General features: G+C 27.4%; 1 protein-coding gene and 3 non-coding genes across 5 annotated transcripts in view; 3 read left to right on the plus strand and 1 right to left on the minus strand.

Annotated features, from left to right (window-relative positions):
* The window catches only part of LOC113376748 (nuclear receptor subfamily 2 group E member 1-like), a 352,594-nt gene that overhangs the window by 247,028 nt on the left and 88,357 nt on the right, over positions 1-17,209 (minus strand). The window lies entirely within an intron of this gene.
* Positions 15,437-15,508, plus strand: Trnae-uuc. Its single transcript has one exon. It is a non-coding gene; the product is annotated as a tRNA-Glu (tRNA).
* Positions 16,227-16,298, plus strand: Trnae-uuc. Its single transcript has one exon. It is a non-coding gene; the product is annotated as a tRNA-Glu (tRNA).
* Trnae-uuc lies at positions 16,529-16,600 on the plus strand. The gene has a single exon. It is a non-coding gene; the product is annotated as a tRNA-Glu (tRNA).

The following is a 17,209-nucleotide window of genomic DNA, read 5'->3' on the forward strand; positions in this document are numbered from 1 at the left end:
TGTTCAAGTTTTTGTAACAGATGCAAAGTTAATGAAATTTAAATAATAATTATAAAGGTATTTTTAGTACTTTGACATGAGGTAGTCGAGTGTTCGGCGAGATTATCTAGGACATAAGAAATCGTTACAAATAGTTCAGCCTGTCGATCATGTATTGCATATTAATTTAAAATTGTATTTCAATGCAATCTTTTTGAACTCACCGAACAATTTTTATCATAAATATATTATAAATGTACGTATATAACTTGCAGACTTACAAAATAATTTTTAACATTATTATAATCTATATTTAAAATCGTTATATAGTATTTCCGCCACGTAGTTACAGAATTTATGTATTAAACATTGAATGTGGATATATATGTATTTGTTGCAGTTCTAATTACTATCACTGGTTTTTACTAAGTTATAATGAAAGAGATATATTTACTAATTATTTATTACACATGTTAAGCGGATTTTACTTTTAGAAGTGAACAATTTGTCCCAATAAACTCTCGGATACCCCTCTACCAGGGAGAGCAATCACCCTGTGTAAAATCTCAATGCCATGAAGATTGTCACCTTCATGACCAATATAATAAAACGAAAATACGCCCGAACAATAGTTATAATATATGTATTTTATAACTGATAAATGTTATAAAATTTTATTATTATAATTAAACCACTTTTTGTAAATTTAGAATATTTTTGAATGTTCTTTACGACAATGAATTTGATTTTTTTTTCAACAAATAATTACCAAGGAAAAGCGCGGGTCAATCTTTACCAATTCAAACAGTGTTTTGGCTAAAACGTGTAAAAATTTGCACTTTTATTAATAATTCTAAAGAATAGTTTAGCCGATCGTCTCGCAAAACTAATCAATGCAAGTCCTTATTTAGATTTAACGAATGACTTAAATCTTTAAAATCGAGGAAAGGTCAAAATTTGCAGATACTTGCAATTGGTATCAAATAATTCAGAATTACTTGAAATGTCGAGAAAACAGAAATAGCAAATCGTATTTCTGGAGAAAACATAAACGTCTCCTTCGAAAAGGTTAATACATTAAAAATTAACAATAGAATGATTCTCTTCAACCTCACGCACTCTTTTTACCATAACATACCCATGACATTAGTGTTGTAATGGCAAATGCTCCATGACATTTAGCAAATATTACCACTCAGGGCAATTATTTTATACTAGTCTTTACGGCATAGAACAATTACTACATTAATTCCTATGCAAATACATTATTCGAAAGATTGGTGATGTCGAATATGAAAAAATAGTTAATCGTAAAATCTCGATGTCGTATTTGTTTACTAAGTACACTTCATTTACTCGAATAACTTAATATCTCAATTTGGTTTTATAATAGATGCATCAGAATATAGAATGTGAAAATGCATTTACAATCCTTAATTTTTTAAAAAAAAGTATTTTGTTTAATATAAAGAATATAATTAAAATAGTTAGTGCAAAAAAATGAAAACAATAAAATCACGATGGGTTTCTTCTACGACAGCAAATAAAAATCCAAGAAGTATATTTGTTAAGTATTAGAGAATAATTTATAATTCGCATTATAAAACCAAAGCAATCAATTCATATTCAATTCAATAAGTCAATCTATATTTTTTGAATATATAAAATATAGTAATAATTGATATAGGGTAGGAAAGGGGCTCAAAGATCTAATTTGACTTTAAATAATTATACAGTATAAACTAAATGAACTAAATCACAACACATAACACTATCAAATAAGCAACTATCGAACTATATCCAATAAAATTCTAAGTTAATTTCAAATTATTTTTTTAAAATTCATTAGCTGTCTTTTTTTACTCCACGCTCCACCCTATTATTTTTTTCTTCCTTGCTGTTTTTATATAAACATCGAAGCATATGAAAGAATATAAGATATCTATAACTTTAAAATCTATCCTCAAATATTTGTTTTTGGATTATCAAATGTGATAAATATAAAAAGTTGATCAAAAATCGAATGAAAAATTTAATGTGTTATTCAGTGTTATTATAATCCCTATTTTGAAATGAAATTCTTCTGATTTCAATCAAAGGTTGACTCGACTAAGACCACAAATTATATTTAAATAATGCCATTTCATCAAGGTGGCAGTCATCATATATGACATACGACCATTCAAGATTAGCGATCAAGCGATCTATATCTGATTAGAATAGTATTATGTTTATATTGATTATCGATTAATTAATCGGAATCGACAGAGATACAGCACTATTTCTAAGTAAGCAAGTCCACGAAAGTTCACGAGCAAATGTCATCAGGCATGACAAGTATAGCTATTACTGTCAATAGTGATCATGTAATTAGTACTGTTTTAAACATAATTTTAATACTTAGATAATAAAAATATTATGTGAACACATATGCATACAAAACCTCATTATATGTTTCCAGAGAGAAAAATATATTAGAAAAATCTATTTTCATGATACCATATGCCAATTGTGTGAAAAACGTTATAAGTAAAATTTAAAAATTATTTTATGTATAATGGCTGTCCTGCTCTAGGGCAAGTTCTTAAGCTGAATTTAAATCTAGCTCGATGCAGGAAACAAAAGGGTGAAAGATTTCCCATTGCCATTTCACACCACAGTGCTATCAATTGGAACAATATATTAGATTTTTTTATTTTATGTATAATAGTACAAAAATTAGAAATTGATAGAAAAGTCCAAAAAACCTTCGAAAACAATATAGTAAAATTTTAATAATTAAGACCTACATAAATCAAACATATTTGCTGTTTCTAGAGCACTTCCACACTTCTACGTACAAAACTTCGTACTTTGCGGATGCATCAAAACAAGTCAAATTCAATTTCTAATTTCCTAAAAAAACGACGCTCTTATGACCAAACTCTACATTAATTTTGGAAAATTGTATTTGTGGACTATCGAATTCTCAGTAACAAAAAATATAAAGTTTGCGATCGATTGAAGAGATTGTGAACGTACGTTGGGAAGTGCAAACGTGCATGATTAGGCCGCACGTAACCTTGCTTAGCCATTTCCGAGCTGAAACCCATTCCGAGGGAATGGGTTTCAGTCGTAGTGGGGCGTCGCTATTTCCCGCTTATTGATTTGTATTTCCTTTATCAATTAAATTAATTTAATCTCACTTTTAAAAAAATCATAAAAATTAGTACAGGCGTTCAATTAAAGTTGAATGGCTAAATATGGACCAGAAAATATACATTAAATATATTTTGAATATTGATGAAAAAAATTTTTTTTAAAAAAAACTAGGGACTAATTTCAGAAAAATAATATGTATATTAATAAAAATATCAATTTTTTTTTTATATATATATCATTTTTAAATATTTTATACTTTTTAGTGATAAGGAACATGTATTATAAAAAGTAAAATAGTTCTGAAATAAACGCTTACTAAAAATTCAATAAAAAAATCACTAAAAATTTTAATTGATAATAGTTTGAGTTATGAAGGTGTGTACGGTTGCATGTGTATTTCATAAAAGTTGTTTTAAAATAAAGAGACTTTTAATTTAGAAAAATAAAATGATAAATAATGTTAGCTATCCAATTATAAATATGTATTAGTTAATTTATACAAAAAGTAAACATACAGATACACTAAATTAATATTATAGTAATTTTGCAACATATTTTTTTAAATGTGTAACTAGTGTTAGTTTTAAAAGTACCTATATGGTTTGCTTCATTATTTTGTGATAATCCACATTGTTCAAACACAAATTTGTAAATTTACAAATATGAAAACACAAAAATAATGGGGTCAAAAATCTATTTAGATTGAAAGCCCATACAATATAAATAGGAAGTTGACTTAAGTGTATCAAATGAAGGAATTACAAGATATAGTCGAGACTGTTTTTAACATTTATTTTAATTCAGGTTTATACATAATAATAAAGTATCATAAATTTTCAGCAAAATATTGTGAGCAAATTGAAATATACAGCCAGATTAGCTGACCACTCGATGGAGTGGCAGCTATTGAAACTTTTAAAATTCAGCCAATTTATTATGTGTGTGTGTATGACTGTGTGTGAGTATGTTTACTGTGTGAGTGTGTTTAAACATAAGCACAATAGCTCATAGAATTTTGTAAATTCTGATTGCTATTAAATAAAGTATAAAAAAAAAAAAAAAAAAAAAAAAATGAAATATACGCCATGTCAAACTATACCTGATCGACCCATAGCTGTAATTGAAACTTTATTTTTTTTGCTAAATATTGTTATGTGATTTTGTAACCTATTCTTTTTTTCTCAAGTCTAATATAACACATGCGATTGTATATAAAATCAATTGTAACAGAATATCTAATTTATGAAAGAGTGTTATAGCCCAGAATTAAACCTCTATGTTACACCCTTAAAGTGTAAACTACATTATATAATGAATTACATATGTTTTTAATTGAAACTGAATTGAAAGAAAATATACCATTTAGATCTAATTAAAACTACTATTAGAGAAAAGTTACATTTTCATTGAAAAATACAAGAATTTTGCCTTTGATCTCTTTAACTTAAACACTATCTTTTGCACATTTTCAGCAGCGATAAATCAAAGGTTTTTTTCGAATATTATTTAAAAGTATATTATATAGTTTGCAAAGATATAGATTTTCCATAATTATATCCAATGTAAATTTTATTGTATTCTAACAATTAATATTTTACTCCAACTTGGAATTAGTGTAATTTCTCCACAGCATATATAGAGATCAACCCATGCCGGTACAATAAACTCTGAATTTATAATTGCAATTTATTTTTGCAGTAGATAGACTCGTAATCAGAAGTAGAACATTGTAATAATAAATAGGAAGAACATATATGATTCAACTGTCTAGACCCACCCATTTCCTTTTATGCTCTATTACTGGATCAACCGATGGTTATCTGGGGCTATGAATGAGATTTCTCAAAGAATAAGAAAGATATGAATGAACTGGTTTAACAATAGCAATATAACGTAGTCTTACGAATATTACTTCCTCAATTAAAACAATGAATTGACTAATTAGACGTCTTATGGACATGGAGAGAAATAAGGCGGCGAAGTAAAAGATCTGCTCGAAGAAAGGATAAGGAGGTTTGTGGATGAAGATAAGATTAAACGTTGCAGATGTTATCAAGTTGTTATTATTTCTGAACTACTTATTTTTGTTTCTACTACGTCCATGGTATTTTTGTTTAGTTAAAATATCGGTTCTACTAATGAAGTGAGAGTGGCACTATTTAATTTTTAGAAAAAAAATCATCAGCTCTAATAGATTACCTATTGTAACCACAAAAAAATATAAAGTGTATGACCAAGTTTTTTTTAATTTTTAAAAGCAATCAGAATTTAACTTTCTTAAACGACGTGACTTTTACAGATAGCAACCCAAACGGTTTCCCTATCTCTATGCGATTGATTCATTAGCACAATTCCTGTAATACTGATGATTTTTTTTATTAATTCAGCATTGCCGGACAAAAGCTATTTTTACTTGAAAACATATTGCTATCTAATATTGTATAATTTATTGTATAATTTATTTATTTATATGTAAATTCTGTCGTCGGAAAAATTGCACGTGACGAGAAATAGATCAAATGTAATTTCCAGTCAGTCGGAGAATTTACTGAGAGAAAAGCATCTTGTACTAAGCATTTTAATACTCCAGTAAAAATTCTAGCAGACTCTTCCCATTACGTTTAAATAAGAATTCTTTGAGTTAGATTAAATTAATTATATTTAAAATAGAACAGAAGACTTATATTTTACTTTATATTTAAAAAATTATTTACTAGTCTTCTGCAAACGTCGATGTATTTCTAAATATTTCATGTAACTTTTATGTAATAAACGTAAATTACAAGTTATTGTGTAAATTGTATTTAATTGGGACATAAATCCTACAACCCAGAACCACCAGATTTAAACTTTATAACAATATATATATATATATATATATATATAAATTATTTTGATTAATAGATGTTGCACACATATTACATAACTCCCATAACACAACCATTTGTGTAGATGAATCGCATCTGTATAATATCTTATTTTAGTGAACAATACGTCATTAATTTCCATTCAAACTATTAAAAATAGATTAATGTTGCATATTTAAATAATATATACATGCAGTTAAAGAAATATAATATGTATTAATAGAGGGCCTCTCAAAGATTTTCAAAAATTTAAATTCATAGCTCAAAAAAAAGGCTACATTCTTAGAATCTTATGGCAATAGTGGTATTTTTACTGTGGTCCTAGAAATGTTTTTCACGGTTGCGGTTCCAAGTTCAAATCAACAAAATTAATGAAAATTACCACAATAACCGAATAACGGTTATAGTCTGAGCAAAGCTCTAGGTTGCACTTAAAAGCTCATAATTTCCAAACAACGTTAGATAATTTAATTTTTAATTTTTTACGTCAAGGTCTGGGACACCCTGTATATGAAAATGATCAAATGCTGTAAGAACTCGTAAAACATGTGATCAGTGCTATAAACAAAATAAATTATTCAATTAGAAAATAATTATTTATAAAATAAAAATGAATATTATATAAATAAAACTTCAGTAAATAGGATCTTTTAGAGAAATATATAACAAGTTGAAGCATGAAAATTGCATCGAATATATAAATCTGTTTGAATGTTGAGGAATACAAATCTATTTAAGTATTATTGAAGTATATAATCTCAGCATATATCTGCTGAGAATTGTTTGCTAAGTGCGAGAAAAGTATGATTACATATTTATTATAAGATTTATATTGTACAGTAATTTCGATCTTGCAGATTGTGAATAATATCTATAATCTATCTATACGTTAGTAGCAGAAATAGTAAAATATGAGATTAGATATTAATTTAAATCTTCAGTATTTTCTGTAAGTAGAAACTTATATAGGTAATAATCTGAGCTTCAGCTGCTAATAGGGCTTTGATAATAGATTAAGTTGAACAATAGAAAAAGCTTATAGAACACGCAGTTTTGATCGCGTAAAATATTTTTTGATCTTATATAGATTTTTTGATCATATGAAATAAATACACAAATTGAATGAAAGTACAAAAAAATTGAATCGTAAGGTCCAAAGTAGAGGAAAATGGTGTATAACCACCTTGATTCTTAGGACGTTGCTATCGGGAGCTACATGCCAATGTTTGAAAATCCATAACGAAAGTAATTTTTTTGTGGTTAGTTTTTTTTGGTTATGAGCACTATTGTTTAGTTTACAAAACCTTAATATAATTTCATAGTATTCGTTATTTAATTCTTTTATAAGATGTATTATTAATTTTAAGTTAGATAGAACCATTTTTTAATAAAACTTCTTTAAAAGCTTACACGAGGCTGGGGTAAAAAGAACAAACTGAACCTTTATACTCGTAAAGGTATAAACAATAACAAATAGTAAATAAAAAAGTAAATTTAGTTAAAAAAAGCAATTTTACGAGAGATAAATCAAATAAATAATTATTTGAACTCTGCTGATGAATATTTTTAATGAAATACCAGATCAAGGTTATACATAGTGTTATCTGTCTAAAAAATGTATCAATGAAATTTATATTTTGCTTTGCTTGAATAATGTAGCTATTATTTTGCAAAATTCCTTTAAAATTAAAAATAAGACATTTCACTTGTTTGCCCTGGCCGTTTTACCCCGCCTATAAAGACCAAGTGACATTTAAAAAAAACAGCAAAAAACATTTCCACAATGATAAATTAGCTAGTTGGTAGTTTAACTGAACATAGTCACTTAGTTGTTTGTTTGATATGTGTTAATTGTTGTGATATAATTTGTTTGGTTTTCACAATATAATTGCTTAAAGTCTAACTGGACCATTGTGCTCCGCCCTACCCTATTGAAAAAAAATGAAATTGAATGCTACTCATTAAAACAAATCTACTTTCAGTGGGTTGGAGTACGAATAGATGAGGTGAGCTTTTCCTATAATTTTACTTATTTTTAGATCAACTATATGATAGAACAAAAAAAAATTATTGAACCTTCGCCCAAGGTTGACCTCCACTGGTCTAGTTATTTTAATGAAACTATTACGAACACATTCTCCTTCGTATATTACATACGAAATAGCAAATCTGTTGTAGGGAGACAATTCTCGTTTGCATAATTCGTCAAAGCACGTACGCCGCACGGTATATTTTGTCATAAAGAACGCCTCTATGTCTATAATTCACAATAGCATACCTTAGCTGATGGATTTTCATTCGGCTTTTATGTAGGGACTATTATATAACTGAAAATAACTTTAAGAACTCTGTTACACCTACGATTTCCTTAAGCTGGGACCACATTATTAATAGGACCGAGAGTCATCATTGCTCTACTTTGTAATAGATGATGTCTGGGTTACGATCATTGGAGAGATAAATACTCACTTTAAGGAAACAGATTAAAACTTAATTCAAAATAAAAATTTTTAAGTTGCGATTTATTGTCGTGTAATAAGTGTTATCTAGTACTTTGTAAAAAATTATTATAAGAAGTATTAATAGATACAGTCAAATTTTATATAAGATATTATGATTTCAATTGCAAGATCTAAATAGTTCATACTCAAAAAATACTTGATGAAAATGGCAATTTGCCTTAAACCACTCTGCACTTTTTGTAATTGAATCACTTTTCATAGGCTTTTGATAATTTAAGGTTTTCGGGTTGACTTTAAACTCTATAACCACGAGGAGTTTCATTAAAATCCCAGAAGAGTAAACCTGAGGTTCTCTTTGTCAGATTTAGCAACTTTTCAAATTGTCATCATTATTATGAATTTTTATATTTACACCACTTTTTGTAGGACACTTTTTATAATGTTTTGGGGTGTTTATTAAGACCATGAACTTTATAATCAAACAAGATTTTATCAAAATCGTCAAAAAAACAATAATTACGAAGAAGCTACAAAACATACACACACATACTTTTCCAATTTGTCGAAGCATCAAAAATAAAATTAGCAAATCAAATTTTCTGGCAGAAGCAGAAACTTCGTCTTCAAGAAGTTATTTAATGCACTTAAGAACTGATATAGAAATTTTTGATAGATTTGTAATTATTATTTTGTCTTTTATCTTTTTGAACAGCAATAACAACTTTGATATGTTTTTGACTTTTTACTTTTGACTTTTGTAATCGTAATGATATTTTTGACTTTTTTATATAGCAATGCTCGGAAGAGCTATTTTCACTTGAAATTGGAAACATAAATTTGATTTATATTTTTAAATGAAAATATGTTTCACTATTGCTTGATACCAGATCGGATACACGTCGGATTTTGAACCCTTTGTCGTCCGGTTGCAAGACCTCCACCAGATAATAAATATTTAGTTACTATTGTTTATTGAAAACATTAATTTCATAATTGTGTAATTTGATATTCTTATTGTTTTTGATAAGTTATATAATTGAAATTTTTACACGCAATAAAAATTGTTATTGTGAAGTACAAAAAATCCAATAGTAAATGAGTGTTTGTATGATAAATTCTCTTGTTTTTCTTATCTATGAGCACAAAAAATGTCTACTTTTCTAGATTTTTGAAAGCTAGTGAGGACAAGTAATTAACTAGAAAAGTATTGTATATTTTTGCTGCACTATAAGCAACAATTCAAAATAAGCTGACAATATATCGAATGCTTAACTAATATAGATCAATTATTAATATTAGATTGGTTTATTTATACCATGGTCATCTAGTCCTGGTCTTATTGGCTCCATAGCCCACAATACTAACTAGCTTGCTCTAGCAAAATGCCTTACAAAACTGTTAATTACATTCCGTCGATTCAAAGGAGAGAATTACTAGATTATGTAATTTTTGATACGCATTCAGAAAACTATAATGCGATCTATCATAATGAGCGAGATCGACTCTCAAAAACAAAAAAATCACGAATCGCCCGATGAAAATTAGAAAGTCCATAATTATAAATCCATTCGTTTTGCTATGGGTTATATGTGCATGGATGTATGTAGATATTCTTCTAAAATGCATTTGACTTGTTTGGACGTCCATATATGAAATGCAGATATTGTAAATCAATGTGCTTATTATTTCTTATGCGATACGTGAACTTTAGAAAACGGTGCTGGATTACTACCTCACTTGAGGCTTCGATTTTGTGTCTAATGGAATTGATTGCAGATGTAAATATAGATTTGCCTAGTGGCAAGTTGGTGAAGTAATAGCTTTCGAATAATTGAGATTGTTTTTGTCTATTTTCAATTGCATAAAGTGACATTTTAGAAAAGATCCATTGACGATGGAAGTAGCCAGGTCATCCTTTTCATTTTTGTAGTTCTAAAAATAAAGTTATAGGCCTACACAGATTTAAATCTGGCGGTGTTGAAAATCAATTCTTCTATAAAAACGTATATATAATATTAATACCGTCAAATAATGTGTTTATTTTTCTATATCTTTTTCTCCATCTTTACGCACAACTGGAGAAGCAAATATTCAGATTAACAGAATTTTAAGCTGACTTAAAGTAAAAAAATTATACAAACTATAGTTATTTTTACAATTTATTGCTATTTACATGTGAAACAGTTTTTTGAATTAATCAACTCCATTGAAATTTATTTATCTTAATAATAAATTGTTTTAAATTGGCAAAATTCTTATTTCCATCCAATTTTTAGCTAGTTTTTACAGCCAAAAAAATTTCGTATTTTGTTGGAGCATAACCAAAAAAAACTTCAATAAATGAAGAGGATTCATAATCATTCATTCATTAATACAACTAAAACTCTATATATCATACATATAATTTTTTTCGAGCAGGTCTACATATATTTTATCCTTGCTCGACTGAATTAATGTCATTTTTGAAAAAATATATCGACGTTGATTCTGAATCGCATTGTAGGAGCAAAAACCATATGTTAAATATTTAATATTTACAACATTAAGCCTCAAAACAAAACCAAATTTAATCAATAGTCTATTCACTTGCAACAATTTGAAAATAAATTAGTGGTGGTTTGCTAAACTCGGTTAGATGTATTTTTATCTACTATTATTAAATGTCATTATTATTTATTAAATACATTACAAACAATAATGAATAATTATATTTTTGTTTCGAATATTTGTTTGCATGTAAAAATAGATCTACAATGATGGGTTGCAAAAAGAACATTTTTTCATCTTCTCAGTTATGCAAAATGATATGGTACTGTTATGCCATCTCCGAAATTAATCCAATATTATAGAACAATATGTGGCAACACCAAAGGATTGGTAAAGCTAAGTTGCACCACGTTAACAACACTATTTTCGCCATAGAAAAGCAAAAAACATTTGATCATCAGTCTCAATTTAACAACAGTCTAAGTCTCAGTTATTCTAATCTAAGTCTCATTTATATTGTTAATTCTGTCTGAATCTCACAAATATATTTTCAATTTATTTTTCATTGTGTGCGTCTTAAAGTACATTTATTTATACTGAAATTATTATTATCTGCAAATTGGCGCAATAAGTTGGTGGCAGCGGAGGAATTCAAACCAACGCTTCCGAAGGAACTAAAAAACTGAATGAAAATAAAATTGATACCAGATTATATATGGAAAAAACTAAATATCTTGCTAAAACAAATGTCCTATTAGGATTATAGTTGTAAATCGATTTACTGGGTAAATCGAATAGCCATTGAATCAACTAAAACACGATGAGAAAGTAGAAACACCTACTGTAAAAATAGTCAAACAATAATAATAATTTCGATACCACCAATAAGCAGATAACAATGACTTCTTACTATTACTCTAAATCTGACTCTTACCCCATATCTGACTCCTTGAGTATTTTCCAAAACTTATAAAATGTAAGTTTAATATCGAGTATATGTGATAAGTCGGTGAAGTACGAGTAAGTTGCCAAAAATCGTGATAGACAACATCGTGACAACACATGCACCGCCGTAGTGATCATAATTCGCATAATAGTCGATCGTGCACATGATCGAAATAAAAAACATAAGCCGTTGTTCGAAATAATATCATGAAATGCCCCAATGACAATAAATCCATTTAGACACATGTAAATGTCAAACTGCCCACACAGGCGCTAATATATGAGCGATTGTCTAGCTTTTATAATTTTTAGACATTTACGATTAAATTGAGATGCTGGAATGACCAAAATTCCATGGATATTGATATACTTATGAAATAAATGGTTGAACGCTGCTGACACAAATTTCAAACTATTACAACTGGTTCAGTGGATTAGGAGGGCAGACATATAAAGCATAAAATATTCAGTTAATATATATATATATTGAAACTTTTGTTCAAAGTTAAAATAAATTATTTGGAAATAAAATATGATATTTTATTAAAATTGTGCAGTACAAACTTAAAATTGTCGAGAATAAAATGTGTCACCATCCATATAAAAAGTATACAGAAATAAGTATAATAATATAATAACACTAAAAGGCCCCATTATGTATACAATCTTACAAAAACACACCAAACAATTAAATACTACAATAAATATAAAGGTAATATTAGATTAGAAAATCATGTAAATTGAGAATGAACTTAACATTCCAGGCCCCACATGTAAAAAAATATGTGAAAATAGAGCCTTTTTTCTATATATATTTATTGAAGTATAGTTGTAATAATTTTGATAATTTTACATAAATATTAAACGTATTATGCGTTTGGTTAAAATTTCATTGTCTTACTTGGCAGAAATATATGAAGTAATATTTATACATGCCTCTTTTAATACATGATCGTGGATTATAAATAAACCAAAAGAAATTATTTAATTCAAATTAAATATAAATTTATTTTTTGCTATACATATACATATTATGATAATATAAATGTGTTATTATACTAATCTCTAATAAAAAAAGATCTTGTAATAAAATACAAGCAGTTAAAATGAAATATTTGCTCAGCAAATTAATTTTAAACTGTCTATAGAAGTAATTTACGATTTTACTTATATTCGTATGAAAGTGAAATAAATAGAATTTTAAATTACAATTATAATATAAAATTTAACAAATACAAAGATTTAATTTTCATTTTATAAGATTTAATTATGTGTAGCGACAAAAAATTAGTTGTCTGAACTCTTCCTATATTTGTCACAGACAAAATTCCTCAAACTATCGAATATTTATTATTAAATTTAAAGAACTCAACTTTTCTTTTTATGTGCATGTGAAACAAAGTAAGTAAGAACATATCATGCTTTTGAAAGGTAATATTAACTGTACATATGCTATGTCAATTTACCCATATTTTGAAATAAGTATTTTTACCCTTAATATAACAAATTAAATCATTTTTATATTTTACAGTTAATAGAGTGATATGATGGACAACTGATATCGAACAGTTCAACCTAAATCCCTCAATTCGGCAAAAATAATCAGTTTTACATGATAAATTAGAGATTAAGCAAATACAAGTTAAATTTAATATGAAAGAGTAGACAGAACCTGCATACGTTTGAACCGATCAGTTTTACAAGTATCAAACATCTCAAAGAATATATTGTAGTTAACTAAAATATTTTAAGTTATTTCTTAATTTTATTAGAAACATCCAAGACAATTTCGGTGAGCTCATTTATATAATTTATGGTTAGCATCGAGCCCATCCTCCATGATATATTACATTCAATATTCCATATATATCTGTTGTTATTGATATGTTAAAGAATTTAAGAACCGATATTGCCCAGACAGATTCTTTTTCTTGTGCATTTGATATGTTAACAGATTGAATTTCTTGCGGAAATCGTATCTGATATCACGCAGTGCCATCTCAACAAGTTGGCTCCAATACTCTACATTTTTAAATTCGATCGTTCATGAAGGGAACAATCATAAATTATTACGAATCGATAAAATCTCAAAAATGTATACATTGTTTTGTAATACATATATTATTTCTGTACATGTAACATTCTAAAAGTCACTAAATCATTCCGTTGATATAGCAATCGACGTATGCGTTGGTCCAACAACAGACGCGTTCTTTGTCCTTTCGACATGTAATTATGTCGACTGAAATAATAATTTCATTATCATACACTGACATACTGCCCATTTAATAGATATTTAACCATTCTCTTAAATCTATTGTATAACGAGAGAAAAGAATCAGACACAGTAACCAATCGAAAATATATTCAATAAAGCACATTTAGATTAAAAGTTCATTTAACCCTAAATTTTTACTTGCTTACTTATGTAAGTAATCAGACCTAAACCATTTCATTTAATTACATTTTATTATTTACTCATTCATATGAATACACGTATCCCCCACTTTACACGGATAATAGAGACCATATGGAAAACCGTGCTAAACGAAAATTACTACAAAAATAGCCACTTCCATCAGATTTTTATTATGATGAATAACAAACACATTGAACGAAAAATTAATGTAGATATATTCAATATTAAACACTTTCAATGATGTGTTAACAAATGTAAAAAAACCTATTTTAAATTATAGGTAAAAATTAAAATTAGAAATTTATTTAAGTTTGACAAAGTTCAGAAACAATGATGCTCTCTGTTTTAGTTTTTCAAACGAATTATCTTTCATCTTATATACACACTTCCATCATAGAAAAATACTACTAGAAATTCGTGTTTATAATTTGGTGTAAATGCAAAATTAATAATTTTCAAAACCGTGTAAGACCAGAAACGAGTAAAACGGGGTGTATATGTTGTTGTGCATCCCTGCTATAATTCAATAATTAATTTAATATTACGTTGGACATCAATGAATTCTAGTACATTCTGTCGCAAGACTATTAAACTTCATTGTAATATTATATTTCATTCCCAGTAATTTGCTCATACAAATGCATTTAGTTAATTCAGCATTATTTTACACGTAAACAATCCTTCTGGAAAGATCTTTGTAATTATGTTTAACTAAGCATTTTAGTTTAATTCAAATGATTAAAACATTAAAACAGAGCAGTCTGATGTCGGCCGCCGAACCGGCAACATTTTCAAATGTAACCTCCAAAATATAAAAGTTTAAATATCATCTTTTCAATCATTTGCTAGTCTTCTGTGAACGTCAATGTAATTTTAAATATTTTATGTAATAAACGTAAATAGCAAATCATGTGTAAAATGTGTTTATTTGTGATATCTCTAACATACAACCAAGCGACAAAATTTTATTTTTCTAACAATGTATAACACCAAGTGATTCTTGTGAAATGGTAAAGACAATAAGCCTATGAGGTTATAAAATTAATTTTAATAATATATTTAATAAGTTTTAATTATAAACATTAATTAATTAATTAAATTGCAAGTAATACCGTGTTATTCTATCACCTAACAACTCCCATATGGTCTAGTGGCTAGGATACCTGGCTTTCACCCAGGAGGCTCGGGTTCGATTCCCGGTATGGGAAATATTTTTTTCTTTTTAATACTTATAATTACTAGTATTTTCTCATTCATAATTAATGATTTATATTATTATTTGAAAATGAATATATTAAGTTGTTAAATACAAAAACAAATTTTTGTATTTTGGAGGTATAATTTGATAGAAACAAAATTTTCATTCTATATCTCTCATATTTAAGTTGAATAGTTTATGTTTTTATAAGATTCGTAAGAATTAACTTAGGGGGCGTCCATTAATGACGTGAGGTTTTTAGGGGAGGGAGGTTTGACAAGAAAAATCACGAAATATCACGTGGGGGAGGAAAAAGCATAGAAAGATATCACGTGTATTTATTTTTTAACTAATTTAAAAAAAAAATCAAACATTTCCAAAAAAAATCAAAATGTTACAGTTCTATCACGTAACTAAAAGTACACGTGATGTTTGGTGAGGGAGGGGTGTAATTTTGAAATCACCATGTATCACCATTGGGAGGAGGGGTCCAAAAACCCTTAAAAACTGCTCACGTGATTAATGAACGACCCCTTACGTGTTTCGTTATAAAAATTCAAAATTACCTATTAATTTTTTATTAATTTAATAAAACTTGGTATGGTGATATGCACCATCAATTGGTGCCCAAATTGATCCCTGTGAAATATTAAAAGCTTGTAAAAATTGTTCAATAATAATTAATAATTAAATTTTAATTAATTCCGTGTTAATCATTTTCTTATCACTCCCATATGGTCTAGTGGCTAGGATACCTGGCTTTCACCCAGGAGGCTCGGGTTCGATTCCCGGTATGGGAAATATTTTTCCTTTTTTAAAACCTAGTAGTATTTAATCAAGCAAACATTTTAGCCAACAAGCTAATTAATTTAATAAAAATTTAAAATTACCTATTTTTTTGATAATGATGATACAATTGGTGCCTAAACTAATTCCCGTAAAATATTAAAAAATTATAAAAACTTGTTCAATAATTAAAATTAATCAATTCAATAAAATTTTAGTGTTAATATTTCCATCTATAATTAACTCCCATATGGTCTAGTGGCTAGGATACCTGGCTTTCACCCAGGAGGCTCGGGTTCGATTCCCGGTATGGGAAATATTTTTTCTTTTTAATTGTTATAATTACTAGATGTTCTCATTATTAGTATTTTTCACACAAAATTTAACCTTATGATCACAATATTTTATTTTTAGTAAAACAAAATTTTTGTAGCTCATATAGATATAAAATTTCATATTTTCCCTTTAAAATATGAGAAAAAAAAAGACGAATTTCACTCCCTCATTAAAAAATAATGAATTACATCTTGTTTTCCGTATATTATTCGAAAATTTGAAAGCAATTAATTAAGTTATATACTTTAAATAAAATAGGAAATAGTCCATCAGAGACCAATTTATCGGAATTTTCATAAAAATTTCTATATCCATTTTTCATAAAAATGACCATCTATTTTTACAAAATTTTGGTTTCTGTAAACTGAAAAATATAATCACGTCGAAGAAAAAGTTTATTTACATAAATATTGCTTGAAAATTTGAAAAAAAAAATTAAATTACGTTCTTAAAACCCACGTCTTAGAAAAAAGAATATCAATATTAAACCTTACAAATATTTAAACTATATATTATTGGCATTAAGCGAGTTGCTGAATCTTACAAACAATGACTAATTGTAAGATAACTATTTATAAGTTTATACAAT

The sequence above is a fragment of the Ctenocephalides felis genome, unplaced genomic scaffold (assembly GCF_003426905.1).
Source record: "Ctenocephalides felis isolate EL2017-DRISC unplaced genomic scaffold, ASM342690v1 CF-g0.4_SCAFFOLD_01886, whole genome shotgun sequence".
Lineage (NCBI taxonomy): Eukaryota > Metazoa > Arthropoda > Insecta > Siphonaptera > Pulicidae > Ctenocephalides > Ctenocephalides felis.